Raw genomic sequence first — 26,518 nt, forward strand, 5'->3', positions numbered from 1 at the left:
AATGAAGAGCAGTTTATGCATACTTACAGTAACTATGGTGATAAAAATAATAACTAATATTAGCATTTTTTTTTCTTAAACCATTTTCTATGCTCATAATGACTCTATATGCATACCATTACTACCTCCATTTTATGGATAAAGACACTTTCCCCAAATCATATAGCTACTAAGTGTAAGAGGCAGGACTTATTGAAATTGCGAAAAACAAAGTAAATAGCATTAATTACATACACACATTCACCTCCTACACAAAAAGTTGAAAATAAACCATATTCACAGATATTAAAAGCTTCCTCCAATAGGTAAGCCTTCGCCTGGATCTCATTCACCAACCCTTGTGGCATCTTGTACAGAGATTGGTCCTCTGCTGGGCTCTCCCTTATGCAGAGCATATCTGTTTACAAATTTCTGAGCCAGCCATTCCTGGCTTCATATTTGACATCTTTCATACTCACCTTCTATGCCCTTCGATTCTGCCTGTCTTGTCAAAATGGCAGCGCGGTTCAGAAGCCACTCCAGTAAATAGTCACTTTTCTCAGTGCCTCATCCTCTCCCAGAATATTGAGAAAGAGCAGTGCATAAACTGCTTCCCACCCCTGCCAGCCCTGGAGGATACCCACCCCCGGCCATCTTGCTCACAGGGCCTGTGAGGGAGGAAAGCAATAATTGTTGGCTCGTGCTTTTGTTTAATGGAACTGGGCTGAATGTGCCTCAAAAAAAAAAAAATGATGTGGATTTTAATTTTTTTTTTTTTTTGGTGTACAAAAATTCCATTATCTCTAAACCACAGGAACCAGAACCACATCTGGCAAGGGAAATAAAGCTGGAGATGTAAGGAAAGAATAGATTAGGAGAAGCCTGGAAAACAGGCGGCTGAGTTTAGATTTGATGTGGTGGGAAATAAAGATCCCTTGAGGGTTTCTGAGCATGGGAGTGATGTGATGAAAACAGTGATTAAAGAAGATGAAATACAAGCAGGACAAATTGAAGGGAGAGGCTAGGATCTGAGAGGAAGCAATAATCCGGGCCCCAGGGAGGGGGCGAGAGCAAGGGTATTTATTAGCAAAGAGGTCCAGGATCCTGTACAACTTAATTAACATATGCACACCCCTAATTCGCTTTACTACCAAGTTACTACCCAGGTTTTTGGTGGTTTCCTTTTTTTTTTTTTTTTTTTTAATTTGTGCTTTTACTATATTTGAGAAGGCAAAAATAAAACCATGAGGAGCCAGATATTTTCATTAAAATGATAATGAAATTTCATCTCTGTGAATATAAAGGTTTAACTGAGTTCCCTGCTGAGCAAATGAGCTTTATCGTAAGCATGTGGAACAGTTTGTTGGGCAGAAATGGATTTTAGAAAAATTTATATTGGGCCTTTATTCACAGAATAAACTAACACAATGAACACAAAATAATTCTTAAAGCAGCTTCTTGCAGATGAAGGTCATGTGACAGAATAGAAATGGCTGCCCTCAAAGGACAGCTCCAGCCCTGGAGTGCCCCTAACTCATCACCCTACAGGGATTCTAAATGTATTCTAAATACATCCCATCCAAGGCAAGTTCTAAAACGGCAGGAGGTGCAGGCCGACTCTTGAATTAACTGACACCATTTGCCTGGCCCCAATTCAGGAAATCCCATACCATAAACCATCATGTTCTTTAATTCTGGCTGCAATTTTAAATGGTCCAGAGACTTAAAAATGATTTTCATTCAAGTTCAGATCTGGAAAGAGCCTTGGAGAACATTTCGAAATCCATAGTTTAAGAATATTTTTCAGTTGCACAACACTTTTGCCAGTTAAATCTGATGAAATACAATGGATCAATATTAACATGGGGCTCCTTGGAGTGAACCAGAGTAAAAGGCCCAGAACTCCACCTACTCATTCTCTCCTGGTCCCAGTCCCCACTGCCACCCCCCAACTTACACATACTGGGGCAGACCCTGACACACTCCCTGGGACCGTGGGCCTGCAGAGAAAAGAGTTTGCAAGTACCGAAGAGTCTACTAGTATGTGTGTGCCTTCTTGTGACAGATGAAAATACTGAAGTTCAGAAAGCTTAACACAGGACTTGCATTTGCAGCCATATAACCTGGTTACTAAATAACTTGGAGACCCCCCATCTAGAAATACGTAGTAGAATACTAGCTAAATACAATTATCCACTTAACTGCACAAAATGAACTCACAAAGTCACCAGTTTGAAAACGGGCACAGCTAATAACCCCATAAGTCCATGTCCAGGTATGTGTCCCATAACAGTGCTTTTCAAATCAGCAGTGAAGATGCGTCATTGGGTAGTGGAATCACTTTCATAAATTGCAATCATCATACACACACACACGTACACACACACATAAGTATGTGAAATAAACTAGACTAAACTGGATTAGAATTAAATAGAAAATAAAGTTAAGTATTATTTTGAGAGACTTTTGTTCCATGTATTAGCAGGGCCTTCCACCAAAACCCGCCTGTTTCACTTCTCCTGCTCCTAAATTGAGCAGCTACTAATACTCACAGCTGATGGGGTGATTTTGGGTCATACTTTTGATTGGCTGACTACCATGTAAATGAAGTAACTTTTGGGACATGCTTCTGATTGGCTGACTACTATGTAAATGAAGTGACTTGTGAAAACTTGCCATTGGCTAACTGTAACCCCCTAAAAGGTATAAAACTAAAAGAAAATGGAAAAGGGGTGCTCAGAGTTTGGTGGCAGATAGGCCTCTCTGAGCCCACCGGCGAAATAAAGCTGACTGTCCCACTCTCCGTGTGCCGCTCGGGTTTTTCTTCGGCCAAGAGCTGTTCACACCTGCTGGAACAGTATATGTGCACACATACACATAAATACAGTACATATATGTGCTGGGTTTCCATGCAAAGTGTTTCTTTGTGCATCCAGACAAAACATTTTGAAAGAATACTATCTCAGAGAAGCTTTTGTATGTTAGGACAAGGACACGTACAGAAACACTCACTGAAGCACTGTTTATAATAGTGCAAAATTAGAAGCAATTTAAGCACTCGTAAACAGGAGAAAGAATAAATATATAGTGGTCTGCTCATGAAACATTATACCACAGAGCAGTTCAAGGGAATGAACTAGAGCTAACTTGCTGAAATCTATTGCTGAATTAAAAAAAAAAAAGCAAGTTGCAGAATGATATGTACACTGTGTTTCCATTTATTTAAAGTTTTAAAAGATGCAAAACAACAAGTACATATTGTTGAAATATGCACATGTCCTCAGAGAAAGTCTAAAAGCATGCAAATGCAAGACAGTGCTTATCTCTGGGGCAGGGAAAGGGGAAATGGGATTAAGAAGTCCACAAAGAACTTCAACTACGTCCTAAGTAAACTCATCAAACTCTTATTACACAATTGCCTCAAACTGGATAGGTGGCACACAGAGTTTTGTTATTTTATTCTTTTTTATTATTATTATTAAATAAATGGGGTTTTTTGGTCACAGGTACTATCCTGACGCCAAACAGTTGATTGGTGCATATTCTGGACTAAACCCAGGGGCAGATCCTAATTGATTCCTAGTCCGCTCCCTGTTGATGATCAGTTTGCAAATCGAAGCGTTTGCATCATTTTAGCCTCAGTCTTAGTAATTTATTTTCACCTGAAACATACTGTTTCCCACAGTCCACCCAGACCACATCTGCTCTGGCCAGAAATAGCACAAAGCACATTTGCTTTTGTGAAGGCTGAGCTGTTACTTCAGGTTGTCACTTGGCTCTGGTTTCCAACTTCACCCGTGTATTTGCAACAAAATGCCAAGCCATTGAAAGGTCAGTAGAGACTTGATCTAAATATGCAAAAAATATAAGCAAAAAAAAAAACCCACACATACACACACAAAGGGGGAGGGAAAGGAAGGAAAACCAGCCTTAAATGAGGAAATAGACAAAGATAAAAGGCGATCACATAAAGTCAGAATATTGCTAAGAAACCATAAAACAAGCATGGGGTGTATTTTGGATGATGGGAATAACTTGAAATAGTAGCATTTTTATAGCTTATGATCACAAATACATAATCTAACATGAGGGTGTTCGTTACTTTTTTTTTTTTAAGTCTATCTTAAGACAAAAACAACAAGACAAATGATGCCTTGGCAACGGCTGCAGAATCATAACACAGCGAGATTTATGGTGCTTTGGAAAAGTTCAGGGCAGTGGTTTTAATCATTGGCTCCTTTACATTCTCCGAGTTATGTAAGAGGCTCTTCCGTTTCTTCTTACAAACTAAATACATAATCATACCCTCCAGGTGTCAGCTTTAGCTTTTCAGGTGGGCGAGCAAAAGCCTTCTGATTTGGAGGGAGTGATGCTGGCAGAAAATGAAGATAACCCTTGTAGTACAGGACCCAGAGCAGATCATTCCCCAGAGCAAAGAACTTCTCACCCTGGCGTGCCCACCTGTGTTCATGATCTCTGCTGGGGAAAACTCAGCTTTCCGACAGAATTCCTTCAGTTGTATGAAGACCAAATACAGCAACAACTAACATTTTATTGAGTGCTTGCTCTTCTAAGTGCTTTATCTTATTTTGTCTTCACCACCTTCCCAGGAAGGTATTACTAGACCCATTTTACAGATGAAAAAAACTGAGACACAGGAGGGTTAAGTAAACACCTCAGGTCACCCAGAATAAGTGGTAGAACCAGAATTTGGACTAGCCAGCTGATTGTAACAGCTTGGGCTTTTAAGTGCCACACAATTTCCAGGAGGTGGTATTTAAAACAAGTAGAGGCAGCAACTGAGCAGAAAGTACCAACTTATATTAGCAGACACGGGGCCCTTGCTTCAGCTACAGGGGCTCTAAGAGGAAAGTATTCACATTTCTCTCACACCGATGAAGGTGAGGTGCTTCCCTAAAAATCAAAATCCTTAGAGTTTCCAGCAACCCAGAATACCTGCTTCTTGGGTGCAGTAGAGACTTTTCATAGTGCCTATGTATCTTGCCCTACCTAAGTTATGGCTCATTTCCGCTATGCCCTTAACTGCCAGAAAATAAAAGTGGAGATGCACTTGGAAAGGATATGGGATAAAAGTCAGAAGTCTGAAACTTGACTCCAGTATTACCATTTAGTGCCTAAATGGATTTAGATTTTCCAGGGCTCATTTTCCTCTTGGGTATAATCAGAAAAATAATGCTTAGTCCATAGAGTGATAAGAGTCAAATTAGATAGAGGCACAGAATTTTGATGGTACACGTTGCTGACACACGAGGATTTCTTTTTTCTTTGTTCCATAAATCAAAGAGCACATTACAGCAAAATGCTATAAACATCTATGACAGACACATGTGAACCCCAAAGAGCCTTCTTACATAGTATTACTGTTAACCTTGGTCAGGTCATTTTTCTTTTTCCCCCCACTATGTGTAAGAGAGGGTGTATCAATCACTATGGTCCCTATCAACTTTCTTATTTTGTGTTTTTGTTTCCCAGGTCTAGGAGAACCAAACCCAGGTTTTCTAAATGGTGGGTTGGCCACTTCCAGGCAACCTGACTCTCCTAATGTGAACAATCACATTCCAGACATCCCACCCATCACACAGGACCCCCAAATGAAATCCAACATCTACCGCAATCATAGTGGTCCCAACTGGCCCCAAGTTCAAGTGGTAGAGAAGAGAGAACCAGATTCTCCACCAGAAGAGCTGGGTGGATATCCAGTTTAGCAGGCAACCTGCTAGAAGTGGGGGTGGTAGCATTCCAACACTTGTTCTGGGTAATGCCAGACACATGAGGAATGCAGGACAGGATGACCTTTGAGGGAGCTTTTAGCCCTGTGATCTCCATGTGACTGCTTCACTGATAAGTATCACTTGAAAATGATGCCGGGTGAGACCAGCCTCGGCAGGCTGGGAGCCACAGCCCTCACAGGGTTCCTGCCTCTCTGCATGGGCCTCTCCATGGGTGATGAGCTCTCAAGCACTAGATGCATCAACCATGGCAGCTATAATTTGAGTGGGTGACTAGAGCGCAGTCCTGAAGCAGCTGTGTGCCGGCTGAATGCTCTGCTAGTTCCCTCCAGAACAGGGCTGACCCCATTCCCAGGGAAGCTAGCCCTGACAGCTGTGGGGGAAGCCAGTCCTCTGGGAGCCAAGGTGCTGGGGCTGGGAATGCTAGATCCATTCTCAAAGGGAAAGAACAGAAGGGGATCAGTCACTCGGTCAGAGTCCGCTCCCTAGATCATCCTTGGCAGCCCTGTCCCCTGGGCTCTGAAAGCCTGAAGCAGATGATAAGAGAACTCACCTGTGCAATGCAGAGCCCAGTCACAAGCCCCAAGACCCACCATCTTACAATGAGATGAGCGTGGGTGGCCTCCCCAAACCTGTGCAGGTGACACTCGCTAACAGTTCATTCTGTGTCCTCAGCAGGCCGAGCTCATGCCTGCCTCAAGGCGCCCGCACCGGCTGTTCCCTCCTGAAAGGCTTGGCCCTCAGGCTCACGCAGCGGGCTCCCTTCTAACCGAAGTTTCCTTTCCAATATCACTTTCTTAGGCCTTCCATGGACACAGCCTCCCTCCGCCCTCTATTGCAACACCCTATTTTGTGTTTCTCATAGAGCTTCTCAGTATCTGAAGAGATCCTGTGCATTTCTTCTTCATGTTTATTGTTGATTTTTCCTTCTAGAATGTTAGCTCAGTGAGAGCCAAGATTCTGTCATCATCAATGTATCCCTAGCACCAAGAAAAATTGTCAAGCAGATGATGACGGACCAATCAATATCAGTAAAATTAATTACTTAATGAATGCTACTAGGACAGGTGTGTAGTGGCACAAACAGGGTTTCCCCCTCTGTGCTCTGCAGCAGTGGTGAGATTTCAAGGCTCTCAGGTGGCACTGGCGGTCACTTTTGACCATCTCACCATTTTGGGAACCATCTCCCCTTCCTCTATCCTATTAAAGATCTGAGACTCACTCTCTGAGCCATAGGAGTTGGCTCCTGACACCTTTGTTTTTACTACATAACTTTTTCACTTAGGAATGCTTTGGGTTGCAAGTAAGAACGGCAATGACAATAACCTGTTAAAGTCACTGTTATTTCAACAAATAGGTTGTTATTTTTCTCAAATAAGAACAAATCAGGGGGTCCACAGTCAGTCATCAGTGTGACAGCTCAACCATACAGGGGCCTTGGCTCTTTCTCCTTTGTGCTCTCTGTCCTTAGCACATAGCTATCCTTTTGTGCTTGTCACATCATGGTCACACAATGGCTGCTGCCCCACCAGGCATCATGTCTGCATTCCAGAGAATAAGGGGAAAAGTAATGGCAGAAAGAGTTGTGCCAGCTAAATTTGTTGCCCCCCTCCCTTTATTTTTGTTGAGACAGAGTCTCACTCTCTTGCCCAGGCTAGAGTGCTGTGGCATCAGCCTAGCTCACAGCAACCTTAAACTCTTGGGCTCAAGCAATCCTCTGCCTCAGCCTCTCAAGTAGCTGGGACCACAGGCATGCGCCACCATGCCTGGCTAATTTTTTCCATATATTTTTAGTTGGCCAATTAATTTGTTTCTATTTTTAGTAGAGATAGGGTCTCACTCTTGCTTAGGCTGGTTTTGAACTCCTGACCTTGAGTGATCCGCCTGCCTCGGCCTCCCAGAGTGCTAGGATTACAGGCGTGAGTCACCGCACCCAGCCTGTTGCTCCTTTTTATAAAGAAAACAAAAGCTTTCCCATGATTATATCCAGCCAACTTCTATCTCCCATGTTCGAACTGGGTCACATGGCCACCCCAGACCAATTGCTGACAAACGGGAATAGGTCTACTCTCACTGGTTTAGATTGTCATAATTCACATAATTCATCCCCTGGGACAGGAGCTAGGACCTACCTTCCCTGAGATCAAGCTATTGTCACACTCTCCTGAACAAAATGGGATTCAAATAGGAAAGAAGAGAGTGGCTGTTGGCTATGCCATAACTAAATGGACTAGGGTGGACATTTGACCCCAAATTGGGCCTACAAAATTCTCGTTTTCAAGAATTACAGCAGAGACACACAGAAACTGATAGTTAAAGGCAGATCCCTTGAGCTGTCATGTTTCTGAGCCTTCTTAAGCCTTGGATGTTTAAATTCTTTAAATCCCATGATATGCATACATATCTTCCCCCCAAAGTGTCTCATTTTCTTAGCTAGTTCAAGGTAGTTTCTGTTGTTTTAAACCAAAGAATCTTTGTTACAGGAGCATTTAGCTACCAACATGCCGTGTGGTTTCCATAGGGTGTCAGACAGTTATTCACACCTCCCTGGGGAACCACACAGCCCTCTGTAGCAAACCCTCTGTTCCTTCGGAGGTGACCCAAACACTGTAGACATTATGTCATCAGCCTGACAACATCCTCTTCCTCCTCTCCACCTCCAGACAGTGCTTGCTGAGGTGCCACAGGTGCAGAGAGGCCTCTGGGCTCTAACGACCTGAGTGGTACACAGCACAACCGCACCCACACCAACTGGTGGAGCTAGTCAGTCTCATCACAAATCCATGGTAAGGGCCAAAAACTGGTCATTAGTCCAGTGCTCTTTTTCTTTTTTCAGCCTGATTATCCAGGTCAGACACACTCATATTCTTACACAGTCTTTCACATGCCCACTATTAAGGGACATGAGAGTGGGATTCCATCCCTGCTACCAGCCACAAGGAATCCTTTGTGGCAGATTCTACATAAGGATTATCACTCACACGTTCTATATGGATATCCCTGTAAAGCTCTTGCTTCATCATTTACGAACTTGATCTAAATTCTTTTTCAAGGTATATCTTCCTTCAACGTATGCAAATTTTAGACAGGATTTCTCACAAACATGTTGCTTGCAACTTACAGGTTTTAAGTGCACAAATGTTTTCATGATTAGATAACTTTTGGAAACACCTGCTTAAAGAGAGTTAAATGGCTTCTTCCACTGTCAGACATGGCAAAGCCTGCAATATTCCAATATGCATGATGAATATCTAACAGAGGGATGCAGTATGTGGCATTTTCCAAATTGGTTTAATCACTGAAATTTTTTCCTTGGTTTGTGTTGAAAGATTGATGATCTAAGAGATAGGCTTTGGGAAACACTGCTGGTGGGGAGGACTGTAGGGGCACACCCCAAAACCTATTAGAATAACTCTTTGAAGAACCAAGAGACATATTCGGTGATTTGGTTTAATAGGCCATGTCCAGACTTATATGTGTTTCTAGTGAATCTTGCTAGATAGTTAGGACTGCCCCTAGCCCACGGTGCCCTGCCAGCCTGGATGGAAGCACATTGGTCTAGGAGGGATATATTATGTTTTAGACTAATCATGTTTTTTCCCTCGTCATTGGGTTCCCCTCCCTCAAAATAAGCATGTTAGGCCAAGTGACAATAGGAAGAATGGAGTCACTGCTGGAGCACTTAACACACTATTGTTTTTCTTCTGCTCCAAGCTTTAATCAAAGTACTTTTGGTTAATGGAAGATGACCAACCCACATTGACCTCAATGACCTAGTTCATGAACTAAAAGTTTATTTGTTTTGTTTTAGATCCACCTTCCAGAAAAGAGTACTTGGTATAACATACCAAAAATATCCTGCCTACCAACCTGCAAACATGTCCCTAAATATCTGGCACTGATTTGGCTGCCTCCTAAGCATTATATGCTTTAAGCATCCCTGAACTAATGGAATGATTTTAGGAGATTCGCTGCCTGGATTGGCAATGGTTCTGCCAAAGCTTCATCCATAAGACATCTAGAAAGAAAGCTTGCTTCCCTGGACAGTTTCTCCCAGGGGTGGAGAAACTTAAGTCAAAGAGGAAAATAACTGAACAGACTCATTTATTGCCACAATTTAAAAATGTAAACTATGAATTCCAGTTCTATCCAGGAAAATGCAAGAGGTGCTATATCACCGTTGTTTCGTATAGCTGAATAGTACTCCATGGTATACATATACCACATTTTATTAATCCACTCATGTATTGATGGGCAGTTGGGTGGAAAAATAAGCACCACATGTACTCACCAGCAAATTGGTATTAACTGATCAACACCTAAGTGGACATATAGGAATAACATTTATCGGGTGTTGGGCAGGTAGGAGGGGGAAGAAGGGGATGGGTATATACATACATAATGAGTATGATGAGCACTGTCTGGAGGATGGACATGCTTGAAGCTCTAACTCTGGGGTGGGGGGAGGGGAAAGGCAACACACATAACCTAAACATTTGTACCCCCATAATTTGCTGAAATAAAAAAAAGAAAAAAATTTAATTTGTTCTTAATAAAATTAAATGGTTTATTAATTTTAATCCTAATATATATACATATATGTAAACTATGGTTCATGAAATAAGTATAGCAAAATTTCAAGTCTAACTCCAAAGGTTTAAACATTATCAGCCTTGTGATTATCAAACCTCATTGTTTATCTATATACCCAAGATGAGTATGTTCAAGATATATTAATAAGGATGAAAACTCCCCTAAGTTTACTTGGGCCTGTATTTCCCTGCATTGACTTATTTGAAGTGTCTGAGAAATTTGAGGTTCTAACCACAACCTCGTATCCTACCTCTGTGAAAAAGGGAATGGTCTTCTCTGTTCTCTGTAGCAATGGGAATAAGAATATTAAAAGACACAGTAGTATGATATAGGAAAATAACTAACAATGGCATCAGAAGACCAAGATCCTGGTCAGTTTTTAGACAGCTGATGTTGTGGGTTGTCTGCCACAAAATTCATAGTTGAAGTCCTAACCACCAGTACATCAGATATTGACTTTATTTGGAACTGGGTCTTTGCAAATGTAATCAAGTTAAAATGAGGTCATGGGGGTGGGGGGACCCTAATCCAATATGGCTGGTGTCCTTATAGAAGAGGAAATTTGGACACAAACATGCATAAAGGGAAGATAATGTGAATAGACACAGGGAGAAGACAGCCATCCACAAGCCAAAGGGAGCAGCCTGAAACCAATCCTCCCCTCACAGCCCTCAGAAGGAACCAACCCTGCCAACACCTTGATTTTGGATGTCCGGTCTCCAGAACTGTGATACAGTACATTTCTGTCTTTTAAGCCACCCAGTTTGTGATACATCATTATGGCAATCCTGACACACTAATGTGGCTCTGTTCTTGGGTAAGTCTTTTAATATCCCTGGGTCCCAATTTCCTCATCTATAGCATTAGGGGGTAAATGACCTTTGAAATTGCTTGTATCTCTAGTGATCAAGGATGCAGGTGGCCTCTCACCAATTCTCCTGAGATGTGAACATGCACTATCGTGCATCATCTTCTGAGAAAAGCTTTCCCTCTTATCTACAGATCAATGGATTACAGACGGTTAAAACCATCTTTGATTATCCTGTCCGGTTATCTTAATTTATATTTCAGTAATGACTTTAAGAAGCAAAATAAGAAGGAAAGGAGGCTCAAAATGATTCTTATGAAGGGCCACAGACTTATAAGTTCATATCTTTTTACAAGACATTCATCATTTGGCAAAACTGGCTTCTAATAGATTCTAATGAAGGTGCTAGGTAAAGCTCAGAAAGAAAGATCAATAACAAATGTAAATTTCATGACATGGTTCTCCATGGCAGAACCTCTGTCAAGTAAACAATGAAAGCACACATTGTGTGACTCTCTTCACAACCTATTCCTGGGCTCGCTCTCCCCCACTCAAATGTTTATCATGAAAGGAAACATGTTTCAGGCACAACTATTAAACTTCTGAGTGTTACTATCCTGTTCTATCACACCAATAAAACAGTTAATAACAATGACTTTTTGCAACATTTATCAACCTCTCATCAGCATGTATCATCTTGGTAAATTCCCAGACTATTAATGCATCTTCAAAGCCTGGAATATAGTATTAATGCCAGAATCTTAATGGGTAAGAGGAACATTTTGGCAATGGAAATTGCAATTCTAAAGGCTATAAAACAGAACTAATGTTCTAGCTCCCCTTCTCTGTACCTCATTGAATATATACTTTCCTGCCAAAGGAAATAGAAGAGAAACATTCTACTCCAATATGATTTTATCATTGCAAACTGGGGTGACCTTCTTAAGCAGCTGAACAGCTGGCTTAGCATCAACTGTACTAAAACACAAATCAACATAGTTGGCAAACATAAATCCAACATTTAAATGGACAGTGCTTATCTCAGCCAGGGTCCCAGTGAGATGGAACATTTATATTAGGAGAATTCAAAAAAAGTTTTATTTACTAAAGAACTTTTTACAAGGGCATATACAGGGTATATAATAGAACCACAAGGATTTGCAGGCAGTAATTCAAGGTCAGAAGCTGAAATGCTGTTACCATCTTAAAGCACAAGGAAATAAGAAAGAAGAGTAGTTACCAGAACCAGGAAGAGGAAAACCATGCGGAAAAGATTGCCTAGAATGGAGACATGGCCCAAGCTGGGCTCCCAAAGTGGGTGTGAAGGGAATCATACCCTGACTCCATTCACCTGCCTCCCTTCAATTCCCTGCCAGGTGCCCCATTGGTCATGCCCAACTAGAGACAGAAAGAAAAGTGCCCATTGATGTGGTCCATAAGGGTCAGCCTTTAAAGGGTGGAGGGGCAACTGGAGGACATACAGCATAGTGCTAAATAACCCCAACAAATGCATTGGGATACTATTTATAAGTTTTGAGAGCATAAAAATATCTATTCCTCTTCACCATTTTATCAGCTATGCCATTCCAACACCAACTAGTTCTGCTTTTCTGACACCAACTGGGTGGCCAACAAGCCAATTCCTTTTGGACACTAACTACCCAGAGTTAACATGGTTAAAAGTAAGCACCCTACAAGTTAAGAGCTTGCTTCCAAAAGATGCCCTCACTTTATACAGTCCCCAGGCTACCTGCATGTCTGTCTGGCCTACCACAAATTCAGGAGTTCCCACAACCACTTCCCAGGTTCAATCATTTGCTAGAATGACTCAGAGAACCCAGGACAGCTCTCTACTCCTGATTACAGTTTTATTATAAGGATATAATTCAGAAACAGCCAAATGAAAGAGATGCATGGGGCAGGGTGTGCAGGGCAGGGTGTGAGGGAGGCACAAAGCTTCCACACCCTCTCTGGGCAAGCCACCTCCCCAGCATAGCAATGAGTTCATCAACCAGGAAGCTCCCTCAGCCTCATTGTTTCAGAGTTTTTCTAGAAGCATCTTTCCAACATAGGCATGATTTCCCATATCACTGGCCATTGGTGATTGAGCTCAATCTCCAGCCCCTCTCCCCTTTGTGGAGGTTGGGGGAGGGCAGTGCAGAGCTGATGGCTCTAACCCCCTAATCAGGTGCTTGGCTGACCAGCCCCTATCCTGAAGTTATCTTAAGCACTGCTCTCTTTGATCACCGCATTAGCATATAAAAGACACTCCTACCCCTCAGGAATTTCCAAGCATTTTAGGAGCTCTGTGTCAGAATCTGGGACAAAGACCAAATATATTTTTTTTCTCACGCCACCCCAGCACATTGTACCATCTTGCCTGGCACGTAACTACTGACACTCAGTATTTGCTAATGAATGACAGTCTTCAGCAGGCCACTCTAAAGTTCTTTCTTCCTTCTTTTCTTCCTTCCTTTGAAGGTGCTAGTAAATCTTTTAAGCCTAAATTCTAAGTGGCTTTAAGATCCTCCTCCCTGTTTAGCTGCCCAATCTAGAGAAGACAAATCCTCCCAGGATTTTAGGGCATTTCACATCTCTGACATCCCAGGAGCAGGCAGACTCAAAAGAGAAATGTTCACCAAGAACTTTTAGAGCTGGAACCTTAACTATTGATGGACGAGCTTCTCTACTTTTCATGGTTTTATCCCTTTCTTTCACTGTTAACCATCAGATTCTGATGTCCTTACAAGGAAGAGAAAGCTAGGGTTGGACATTTTCTGGTGGGGAGAGGGTCCGTTTTTCTAATGTCATATGTTGTACATCATGCCACCAAAAGGAATTTATATTCTGGATGTTTCTCCAGTGATATGAGTTCCACCTTATTCTTTTTAAAACCCCAAGTGATCAACATTTTGCATATCATGGGGAAAACTGAATTTCTACCAGGAGAAAATCTGAAGCCAGGGATGAGGAAAACACAGAATGTGGAAGACTATTCTAAATCAACTTGAGAAAATGAAAGTGAAAAACAAACATAGGCCCATTCAGAGGTAATATGCCTTGAAAATATGGTGTGAAATTCCAGGATTTAATTATGGACTGGGGGGAAGAGTGTTGAAATTTTGTAAGATCAGCAGAGGTAGGCCATTCTGATGAACTGATGGGCTTCTCTATGGCCAGTCATAGCCTCCCAATAGTAACAAAAATGGACAAAGCTCTATGATCATCAAACTCTGGTATCCAAGGGTGTGGACAGGTCCTTTTGGAGAGCACTTTTAGCCCTGCTCACACACTCCTGGCCCACCTTTCTGTGGCAATGGGGTGCCTTTTGGCCTGAACCAAAATACAAAGTGGATCCCTGAATTTCCCCAGCTGAGGGTCATCTCTGGGTAATGCACCCTCTGTGCATGTGACATCCCCTTTGATCAACAGCACACAATACTGTCACTTCAGTTACTGATCAGAAAATGCATCCAAGAACAGAATGTGATACACAGCTTACAAAATTTGCTAGAGACACCTAATAATGGAAAAAAAATTGCCTAAGGCCATCTTTCTAAACCCAGTTGATCATACTATGAGGAGGGTAGCCAGGAGGCTCATTTGAAAGAAAGAAAGCAAGAGAGAATGGAGTGGATATCTATGTTGTTAGAGTCAAGGACCCTCAAAGACCCTCAACTCCCCTATGACTCGTCCTACACACGGGCTTCGCCCTGGAAAATTCCAGCTATAGCTCCGTGAAGAATGCATTCCATGACGAGCTGACCACGGGGTGCTCCAGGGAGTGCTGACTGCAATTGTTCTCGACCACCTGCCAGGTTGGGGTTGAGTAATCAGTCACAAACAGGATACCGATAAGACGCTGATTGGGGCTGATTGCCCCAGACCCAAGACTCATCATCACCCCACTCTATTTTTCTGTTTCTACTTCCTTGTTTCTGTATGCTTATAAAACCTACTAAGAATCCAAGTAAAGTAGACCTTGACAACCCTTGGCTTGGTCTCGTTCCTTTCTCTCGCCCATCTCTTTCAGGCATGGTCCCCCTTGACCCCACGAGTAACAGAAGGTCCCGCGGGCCGGGACACTATGTCCCACCCAAGGTGTAATGAATCAGAATTTCTAGAGGTGAGGTCTTTTGTCAAGCCATACCCTTCCCCCAGCATACAATGGCAAAAGGCACACTAATGATCCTTTCTATATCTCTAAACTATACTTACCTGGACTGGGAACATTAGAATAGCATAATGAATTTTTTCAAACTTCTGATCTTCCCCTTGTCCCATCATTCCACCCTACCTCCAGTTGAGATCCACCGAGTGCTAGTTCTCTATTACACTCAGTTACTAAAAAGAAATATATTTGGGTCACATATCTTAATTCCCTGCCGACATATCTTAATGGAATTAATATTTAACAATACACACTTGACTTAGATTAGAAATGCCTTACAGGAGTTAGCTACTTGACTTTTCCATTGTTACCCCTTCTGGAAAATCACAGTTTCAATCATCTGATACGTTACCTGACACCCATTACATAAACTCTTCACAAAATTCCATGTCAGAAAAGAGATGATCCCCCCAGCAGAATATGTCTGTGTGCTTCTACCAGACAATCGCAATGAGATAATGCAAAGCATTGCCCCAGTGCCTCAGCTGCTAGGAAACAAGCCTTTTTTTTTTTTTTTTTTTAGAAATAACTGTGCATATTGACAAGGATCCTTAGGAATGAAGTCGTGTAAGACAGTGTTGTCCAATAGAACTTCCTGTGATGATAGGGACATCCTCTATCCACACTATCCAATTCAGCAGACAGTAGCCACATGTGGTCAGGAAGTATTTAAAAATGTGGCTAGTGCAGCTGAGAAATGGATTTTAAACTTAATGTCAGCTAATTTAAATTTAAACAGCCACATGTGTCTGGTATCTACATTGAACAGCACAGTTGTTAAGGCTACTTTTTTCTTTTAAACTTTGTAGTTAATACTCATACATAAGTAAAACAATATAAAATTTTTATGGTGGTTTCAATTTAGGTGCAAATGCTATGTTTAAAATGGTAAAAGTATCATTGGCTCTTAGTAATGTTATTTGAAAGGACTGAAGAAGCTCGGTCGCTCCCATTAAAAAAAAAAGAAGTCTCAGGACTTCTCTTTGGGGCATCCTGATTTAACTAGACATGCCTCTGGGCTATTGCAGCTGGAATTAGGGGATCTGGTGACAGAATTGCTGACCTTCCTCTGAACAGTGCTGCCACCATACCTCACCCAAGTGGCAGGGGTGGTGGGGGGAACTTTTGTACTCCCCTCGACTAAGGATCTTCTGCTGTTCCAATCCCACCTGCTAAAGGGAGGTCAGGAGGTGGCTTTAAAGCTTGCTTGGTGTAAGCCAAGCAAGAACACACTTGTAGAGTATGTTCTCTGCTTAAGGAAGAGCCCAGTGAGTTTGCAGGGTTTCTCAACCTCAGCACTACTCAAATTTTGGGTCTGATAACCCTTTGTTGTGGGGGGCTCAGTTGTATATTGTAGGATGTTTAGCAGCATCCCTGGCCTCTACCCATTAGATGCCATAGCATCTCCCACCCTTCCCAGCAGTAATAACTGAGTATTTCTCCAGACATTGACAGATGTCCCCTGATTGGCAAAAGTCACCCCTATTGAGAAGGGATGGACTGTTAGAAACTTAGACTGTTGGAAACTTAAGAAAGGAGACCAAATCTTGCTTAGTTTTTTTGCTTGTTATTATTTTTTAATCTCCAGTAACCTAGCAGATGCCTGGTACGTGACATACAGTCAAATATTGCTGGGATGAATGAACAAAGGGTGACCATCACTTTAAACTTTTAAAATAGCTCCTTCAGTGCCTAACACAGTGGAAGACCCAATCAGCAAATGCTTTCTGGCTGGTTAGTGTTCTTACAGGTTTTAACAAAAAGCAAGAATTTCTACCAATGACTATCTGAGGAAGAAAAAGGATAGGGAAAATAAATCTTTTGCATACCTTAATTTGTAAGAAGCAATCTCCCGAACCTGTTGGGATTTTAAGCAAATAGTGTCAATCTACAAATACAGTCTCACCATTTCCAAACAAAGTGCCCTAATTGTCTGCGAGTGAGGCAGCAGGCTCCTTAACGTCTCTCGTCCTTTCTTCACCAAAGCTCATGGGTGCTGGCGGTCTGCAGGATCCCTTCCTCACTGACTGCTGGAGCCAGTCAACCCCAGCCATCGCCAGGACCAGAGGAGATCCCAGGAGCTTGGGCTGCCATGGGAAAATAGGAGACTGCACAAGAGAAATGTACCTCTTGGTTCAGTTCCTAGTTCCTGACCCTTGAAGCTGCATTTGCCAGCAGGTAATGCTTTTATCTCATTTGTCACAATCAAACCCCAGAGAATAAATCTACTATCTAATTAAAGCTAAACTCTTTGCACCTAAAATGTAGGGGATAACTCAACTCCAAGTACATATAGAATAGCACAGTAGAGGGGAAATAAAGGCATTCTCTCCAAGTACAGGTTTAAACTCACAATACATTTAGCATAATCTGCCCTTTACTATCTCTTTCCCTAAACTCTTTATGGTATTTCAAGCTTCTTAGAGAAGATTTTTTTTTCAATGGAAAATACCATTCTCTAAGTTCCATATTGCTGGCTGTACATTTAAAGAACTGTTGCATTCAAACAACCAAAATCATTAAGTCACACTGTTATTTTATCAGGGATAATGTCAGGACATTTATTATAATCAAACAAAAAAGGTAAAAGGAAGAAAGAGCAACTTGTTTGTAGAAACTATCACTTTCCTTAGAGCAGTGGTTTGCTGGAGACAAATCAGGATCACCTGGGGAACTTTTAAAAGTCCCCAGGGTCAGGCCACACTCTGGACCAAATTAAATCAGAATCTCCGGGTGGTTTCCAGGCATTATAATTTTTTAAAAAATAAATGCTTTATTTTAGAACACTTTTAGGTTTACAGAAAAATTGCAAAGATAGTGCAGAAGGTTCCCATATACCTCACACCTAGTTTCCCCTATTCATAACATAACATCTGTTGCAATTAATGATCCAATACTGATACATTATTAACTAAAGTCTATACTTTACTCATATATCCTCAGATTTTCCCTTATGCCCTTTTTTTCTTTTCCAGGAGTTGGTCTAGGATACCCCATTGCATTTAGTCATCATGTCTCCTTAGGCTGTTCTTAGCTGCAACAGTTCTCATATTTTCCTTGTTTTTGATGACCTTGACTTCTTTGAGAAGTACCGGTCAGATATTTTGTAGAATGTTCCTCGTTTGGGGTTTGTCTGATGTTTTTCTCATGATTAAATTGGGATTGTTTGCTTTGAGGAAGAAGACCCTGAAAGTAAAGTGCCATTCTTGTCAGATCAAAGGCATACACTAACAATCTGTATTATCACTACTGATGTTGACCTTGGTCATCTGGCAGAATGCATGTCAGGTTTCTCCAGTAGCAAGTTACTCTTTTTTCCCCTTTGCAGATTGTACCCTTTGGAAGGAAGTGACTGTGTTCAACCTACACTGAAAATATGGGGAGTTATGTTCCACTTTGTTGAGGGCAGAGGGCCTACATAAATCATTAATATTCTTTAGCACAGGAAATTTGCCTATTCTACTATATTTATTTATTCAATAATTTACTCATATCAGTATAGACCCATATGTGCTAACTTTATGCTTTGGGTTTCAATACAGTACTACTTTATTTTGTTGCTCAAATGTTCCACCTTTGTCCATTGAGAGTTCTCTGAGTTGGTTCTTTGCCCTTCTGACATATCCCCATTTTTTTTTTTTTTTTTTTTGTGTGTGTGTGTGTGTTTTCCAGCACTTCCTTACTTTTTGGCACTATAAGACGACGTTCCATGCCCAACTTGTATATTTTTTACTCTGGACCTAATATCAGCCATTTATCCAAGCCATGGTTCCTTTTGTTATAGAATGATATTAGAAACCAAGATCTTGGTGTTAGATGTGCTCATTGCTCTGGGGGTATCATTATTTCTAAGCCCTCTCAGCTGGCAAAGCAAGGAAATATATGTGTGTATATACTAACACATGTATATACACATATCTATAAGTATTGCTATCACTGGTGTCTATATTAAGCTAACAGGAGTTCATATTCACGTCTCCAACTCTGATCCATCACACCACATGGCTGATTCCAGCCTCCTTATTCTGCTAGTCTGTAACCTCCCACACCAACAGTAAGAAACATGGCTTCCACCATTGTTCATCCATTTACTTAATTGTTGGATTCCAGTGTGCATGGATAGCAGCATCAGCATTGCTACTCTGAGCTCCCTTGGGAAGCAACTTTATCAACTAGAGTAGAATGTTAATGTGCAGCTACTTTCGCCTTTCACTTTACAGCCTCCATTCAGTTCTAAAGCTGTTTAGGTCAGTACCGTTTTTTTTTTTTTTTTTTACACTCTTCAGTGAGGTTGTTTAATATATTTGTAATACAGTTAGATTATTTTGTCACAATTTGGCATTTCATCCTGGGATCTTCCAATCTCCTAAATGATTTTTTAAAGATTTGCATACATTAAGGTTCACACTTTGTGCTATAAAGTTCTATGGGTTTTGTCAAAGGCATAAAGTTATGTAACCATGATTACAGTATCATAGAGAATAGTTTCACTGTCCTAAATAATCCCCTGCAATTCACTTATTCAACCTTCTCCCCCTTACTCTGCCTCCCTGGAAACCACTAATCTTTTAACCATCTCTATAGTCCTTTTCCACAATGTCATATAATTTGAATCATATAATATGTAGGCTTTTCATACTGGCTTCTTTCACTTAGCAATATGCATTTAAGATTCATACCTTTTTTTGCAGCTTGATAGTTCATTTATTTTTATTGCTGAACAATATTTCATTGTCTGGATATAACACAGTTTGTTCATTCACCTATTGAAGGGCATCTTGGTTACTTTCAGTTTAGGCAACTATGAATTAAAGCTGCTATAACCGTTCACATGCAGATTTTTATATGGACATACAGTTTCAAGTCATTAACTGAAGTTTTCAAATCAGTAAATATGTTTGATCACTAGATAATATGTAAACTTTATAAAAAATTGCACAACTGTCTTCCAAAGTGGCTGTACTAGTTTCCATTCCCACCAGCAATGAATGGGACTTCCTGTTGCTCCACATCCTAGTTAGCAATTGATATTGCCAGGTTTTACTTTTTTTATTTTAGCCATTTGAAGTGGTGGTATCTCATTAATGTAATTTGCAATTCCCTAATAACAAATGATGCTGAATATCTTTGTACATGCTAATTTTCCATCTGTGTATCTTTTGTGGTGAGGTGTCTGTTCAGATCTTTGACCATTTTAAAATTTGATTGTTTTCTTACAGTTGAATTTTAAGAGTTCTTTGTAAATTTTAGATACAAGTCATTTATCGATATGTGCTTTGCAAATATTTTCTCCTACTCCATGGCTGGTCTTTTGATTCTTATAACAGTGTCTTTAGCAGGAGTTTTTAATTTTAATAAAGTACAACTTAACATAACTTTCTTTTATAAATCATGCTTTTAGTCATATCCAAAAACTCATCAAACCAAGGCCACATAGCTTTTCTTCTATGTTTTCTTCTAACAGTTTGATAGTTTTGTATACTACATTTAGATCTATGATCCATTTTGAGTTAATTTTTGTGAAAGTGTAGGGTCTGGGTCTAGGTTCATTTTTTTTAACATATGGACTTTCACTTGTCCCAGCACCACGTGTAGAAAAGCTCATCCTTTCTCCATTGGATTACTTTTGCTCCTTTGTCAAACATCAGTTGAACATATTTGCATGGGTCTATCTCTGGGTTCTCTATTCTGTTCCACTGATCTATGTGTCTATGTTTTCACCAATGCAATACTGTTTCAATCACTAAAGCCCTACAGTAAGTCTTGAAATTGGGTAATGTGACTCCTCCAACTTTGTTCTCCTTCCTTAGTATTGTGTTGGGCATTGTTATTTTTTTTTAAAGCTTCCCAAATGACTCCAATGTATAGCCAAGGGTAAGAATCACTGCCTTGGAGGCAGCTGGGAATAGAAACAAGAACATGGATTGTAAAGTCAAGCAGCCCTTTGTTCAAATTCATGGTCTGTAGGCAAGCCATTTGAAATCTTGGGGCTTCAGTTTTCTGTTCAGAATGTGGGAGATTAAAATGCTTACTTGGGGAGGGGGAGTGGGTTGTGAGATCAACATCTGGGAAAAACCCAGCATGAGGATGAGCATGTAGCAATTGGCCAATCGAGACAAGTTCCCTTTCATCTACTTTGAATGCTTTCTTGGCTGTTTTCTTAAGTGTACTCTGCTTTGACCAATATTATGAAGTATTGACATAGTTATCACTATGAAATATCTCCTAATAAATGCCTGAACACACAAGATGGGTTACAATCCAGAGTTTTACTTCTCCTGGAAAATAGCTGCTTAGACGTAAGAAACAGGCTGCTTGACAATCTTTTTAGAAGAGAGTGATTCTAATTAAACCCATGGAAAACTCATACTGGTCTATTTTTTTAATGACTTGGGGAGGGGATGAGGATTTACCAACTATATGGAAACATTAGTGAGAGAATAAGAAACAAATAACACAAATGACTTTTAAAAAATAAGAGTGAAGAAATTAAGTGCTTTTTAAAATAAGATAAATATGAAAATGACCAGAGAGAACATTTTTGAAGTAATGATGGATCTTGTTATAACTATAACTTGCACTTTTTTTTGGACCATTGTTTTGGTAAACTTTTACATAAGTGAAATTATTACGTAAAAAGTATAGTTTAAAGATTTTTGAATAAATGCCATCTTGCTTTCTAAAAACTCATCATTCCACAGAGTGAAAAATACACATACAAGCAAGCAAGCAAACAGCAATAAAACCAAAGATCAGAAAAGATGAAAAGAGAACTAACATTTATCAGGTTAGTTGCTCCAGGTTCTATGCCAGGAATTATACACATTTAAATTACTTAATCCTGTGACAAATATAGTACCATTCTCGCTTTGCAAAGTCTCAGGAAAGCGAGGTGACTTGCCAGGAGACATGCAGTTAACATGGCAGAGCCAGGATGCTTCCCAATTGTGCCTCAAATCCAGGCACTCCATTCTCAGTCCATTCTTACTCTGCTATCATGCTCTGACTCTTTCGTTTCTGAAAAGGAGAAAGATTGTGGGAAATGTTTAATCCCACAAAAATATCTTCAAAGTTCATAGCTATTTTAGAAACTGAATTCTAAATCCTGCTTATTTTCCTGCATGGATTCCCCAAGAATTCTGCTCCCACTCCTTTAGCATTCATTTGCGAAAGGAAAGAAATGCTTGATTTCTTGCAGAACACGGACACCTTTTCACAAAGGCGTTCCCAGGACAGCAACACTCTGTTGCATCTCCCCGCGCGTCATCGTTAGCGAGTCCCAGAGGCCTCCGTTCCTGCTCTCACGCAACCAGCCAGCCCAGCAGCAACGGCAACCGTCAGACTCAGCTGCGCAGCAAGGCGCACAGGAGACAGGGCAAGGCCCAGCCGTCCCTCTCCGCCAGCCACAAACGTTGAGCCCAACCAACCCCCCCCCCAAAAAAAAAAATTGATAACAGAACTCAAAGAAATGAAAATACCAGGAGGTCAGAACTGGTCACAGAAACCCCTGAAGAGCCCAATTAAAAGTTGGTATTTCCCAGCTTCCCTTATGACAGGTGCGTTTGTGCACAGCTTCCCGTCATTTCCCTGAGCAGAGGTGACGCAACCCAGAACGACCCAGCGGAAAACACCACTCTAAGAGAGGAGCTGTTAAAGCAGCGGTCCCCACCCGTTCTGGCACCAGGGACGGGTTTCATGGAAGACAATTTTTCCATGGGGGCGGGGAGGGTGGGGACGATTCGAATGCATTACATGTATTGTGCAGTCAGACCTCTCTGCTAATGATGATCTGCATTTGCAGCTGCTCCCCAGCACTAGCATCACCGCCTCAGCTGCACCTCAGCTCATCAGGCATTAGATTCTCATAAGGAGCCCGCAACCTAGATCCCTCGCATGCGCAGTGTACAGTAGGGTTCCTGCTCCTATGGGACTCTGATGCACGTGGCTGATCTGGCAGGAGGCGGAGCTTATGCGGTGATGTGAGCGATGAGGAGCAGCTGTAAATACAGACAAGCTTCACCAACCACCCTCCGCTGACCTCCTGCTGTGCAGCCCAGTTCCTAACAGGCCACGTGTTGGTAACCACAGTATTAAAAGACTCACAGCAGCTATCGGGTGCAAAGCAACTCAGGAGTAAAGATACTCTAAGAGAAAACACTCCTCTGTATTGTAAACTAGGAGGAAATGGGGAATTGGTGCCTTACATTTTAAGACATTTTATTCACAAGAGAGCCATGTGGCTGTCCCGTCACATGCATGGGGGGAGGGGGTGGAGAGGGGGGGCCCAGGTGGGAGTGTTTGGAAAATCATTTGTGTCTAGGGTCTCATCCTCCATCTTAGCAATCCAGAAATTCAGCCTTGTCCACCCGTTCAGAGCTACTCAAGTTCTCAGGAGATTCCCTGCTGACTTATAAGACACTAAAACACAAGCTAAAATGCCAACGCTTTTGTGTTTAATTTATAATATTTGTTGTTTGTATTCTTATAATAACACTGGACAGAATTTTCAATGAGCCACAATGCTCACACTAGAAGATCCTCCTATAGCAGTTAGCTATGGCCGTATAGCAACCATGCCAAAATTCAAAGACCTACAGCAAGCGAGCCTTTGTTTTTTCTCACATATCTAACATGATGAGCTGTTCTGGGCCAGGCCCAGCTGATCTCTCCTGGGCTCTCTCAGGCTCTCCTGGTCATCCAGTGGTTGGGCTGCGGCTGGCTGGTCTGAGAGCCCTCGCACACATGTCTGATGCTGTCTGGCAACCAGCCAGGGGAACAGCAGTAAATGGGCCTTGCTTGTCATCACTGAACAGACTGGCCTGAGTATGTTCTCATGGTGAATGTGCAGGGTGCACAGAGAGAGAGAGAGAGAAATAAAGAGAGAAAGAGAGAGAAGCATTCAAGTCCCCCTGAGACCTAGGCTTAGAAGTGGCACACCATCACTTCCACCACTTTCTACTGGCCAAAACAAATTAGAAGGCCAGGTTCAATGGGTGAGAAAGAGTTTCCACTCATTAATGGGATGAAGTGCAAAGTCACATTGCATGGGCCCTGGGTACAGGGAAGGAAATAGTTACAGCTATTTTGGCATCAATCTACCACACTTTCCTTACTCAGGCTCTTGGAAATTGAATTAATAAGCAGAGGTTGCTTGATGAATACAAAACAAAATATAACTGCATGGTGCTTAAGGGTTATTTCAACTGTCTTCAAAAGAACTTGATGAACTACCCTTGCTTCAAAACCAGAATATACCAGAATACCAGATAATCTCTCTCTCTCTCTCTCATGCATGTACACACGCACGCATACACCCCCCCCCCCAATATTTATTTGGAGATAATCTCTTAGGGTGGATTTCTGCTGCAGATGCTTGCCACTAAACTCTTCTATTATGCATTGCTTTTTGCCAGTTTCACTTTTAGGGTGACGCTTGTTTCCACATAGTAGACTTACTTTCTGTGATCTCTACAACAATGACTGTGTTTAGTTTTTAGGTCAATAAAAATTTAATTGCTGCTGAAATTGTTTCTGGAAGAGGAAAACATTCTCTCCTTTTTTTTTTTTTTTTTTTTTTTTTTTTTTTGTCTTTCATTAGCTATTGCTATAATGACCAGATATTTCTGGCCCTGTGGTTCATAATGAAGTGGAAGAGTCCAATATCTTTGGGCCACAGGTTTATCGCATTCTAGGAACCTTTCCTGAACTAATCTGAAACTGAGACCTGGCTATTTTGTGGAAATTCAAGGAGCCCAAACTCTGTCAGAGTAAATTAACGTTTTGGTTTTCCGTGGCTTTGGGATGAGTCTTTCTGTAGAAATTAGTTTTCTAGGTCGCTATTTCATTACACAGTGCCCTCCTTATAAGAGCCCAAGGGAAAAATTTCTCTCTGATCTCAGAACGGGAAATGCGTGCTGCTTTCTAGTACTCGGAGTGGTTTTGTGCAGGCTTTTTGTTACAGATAATGAGGAGCACGTACGTGAGGGCATCTCCTTCTTTGCATTGCCTGCTGGACAATTTAGCACCAAATCTAGACCTCTAGCAGATCTGCAGGTCCTTTTGGTGTGAATTTTAGATGTTAACCTCACACCGGCTTTGCCTTCTCTTTCTTAGTTCTACATACATTCTGTTATGCTTCTTCACTCAAATATTTTTATATTTATTCTGTTCTATTTAAGATACTTATTTGAGCAGCCTTAAGTGCTGTTTGGAAACTCAAGGAGAATAAATAAATAAGAATTTCTCAAGAAAGCTGTGTGGTTTAATTTTTTGAACATTTCTTTAAAAATTTCCCACTTTCATCTAGTTTGATAGAACTCTTACTTTTTGATTTTGGATGGTAAGGCTGAGTCAGTCACACTTTTCAATGGTTCGTTACCCTCTTTTCCCTTTTATCCCACTCCTAGTTCTCTACTGCCCCAAGGCAACCATGTCCTTTTGTTAATAAGTGTTCATATAAAACATATAGTTTTATATATGCGTGGGCCTTACCTATTTGTGAATATTATTGTTATAAGCATCAATTTGTTCCTTTTTTCATCTAGCAGTGTTTTTAAGACCAATATATCTTGCTATGGGTACATCTATAGAGTCTGCTGAAATGCATGAATCCAACACATTTTGTCTCTCTACTCCCCAAACTGCCTCCAACTCCCCACCACAAGGGATGAGCTGTGATGATCAGACTCAGACACACGGTGAACACTTTTGAGAATGAAAGGGTGCTATTAATAGTCACACCAGGACAGCAGCTGTTCCCAGGCAAGACAGGATACCATTTCACTCTATCGATCTAGTACTCCTGTGAACTCTTTGAGAATTCCTTTGTGACATACATACCCAGGAATGGATTTGGCTTGCTGGATCAGAAAGTATGAATAGATCAAATTTGCTATTACCACTAGAGTCCTCTGCAGTATTTCTCCACCAATCTATAATCTCATCAGCGGTGCATGAGGGTTTCTATGGTGCCAACTCCCTGCCAACACTTGACATTATCCAACTTAATTTTTGCCAGTCTAACATCTGTAAAGTGATATCTGATTGTGAATTTATTTTGCATTTTTCCGTCAGCTAATAAGTTCGAGAATCTCTTCATAGTCTTGTTAGCTTTTTGTATTTTCTCTTCTCTGAAGTTTAACTCTTCATATCTTTGCCCATTTTACATTGAGGTATTCTGTCTTTTTTTTTATCAACTTGCAGCAGAAGATATTTTTC

The 26,518-nt window shown here is 41.1% G+C and overlaps 1 long non-coding RNA gene across 5 annotated transcripts in view; it reads right to left on the reverse strand.

Annotated features, from left to right (window-relative positions):
* Positions 1–26,518, reverse strand: part of LOC105856005 (uncharacterized) — a 132,221-nt gene that overhangs the window by 18,658 nt on the left and 87,045 nt on the right. The gene's annotated exons all lie outside the window — the stretch shown is intronic.

The sequence above is a fragment of the Microcebus murinus genome, chromosome 12, assembly GCF_040939455.1.
Source record: "Microcebus murinus isolate Inina chromosome 12, M.murinus_Inina_mat1.0, whole genome shotgun sequence".
NCBI lineage: Eukaryota > Metazoa > Chordata > Mammalia > Primates > Cheirogaleidae > Microcebus > Microcebus murinus.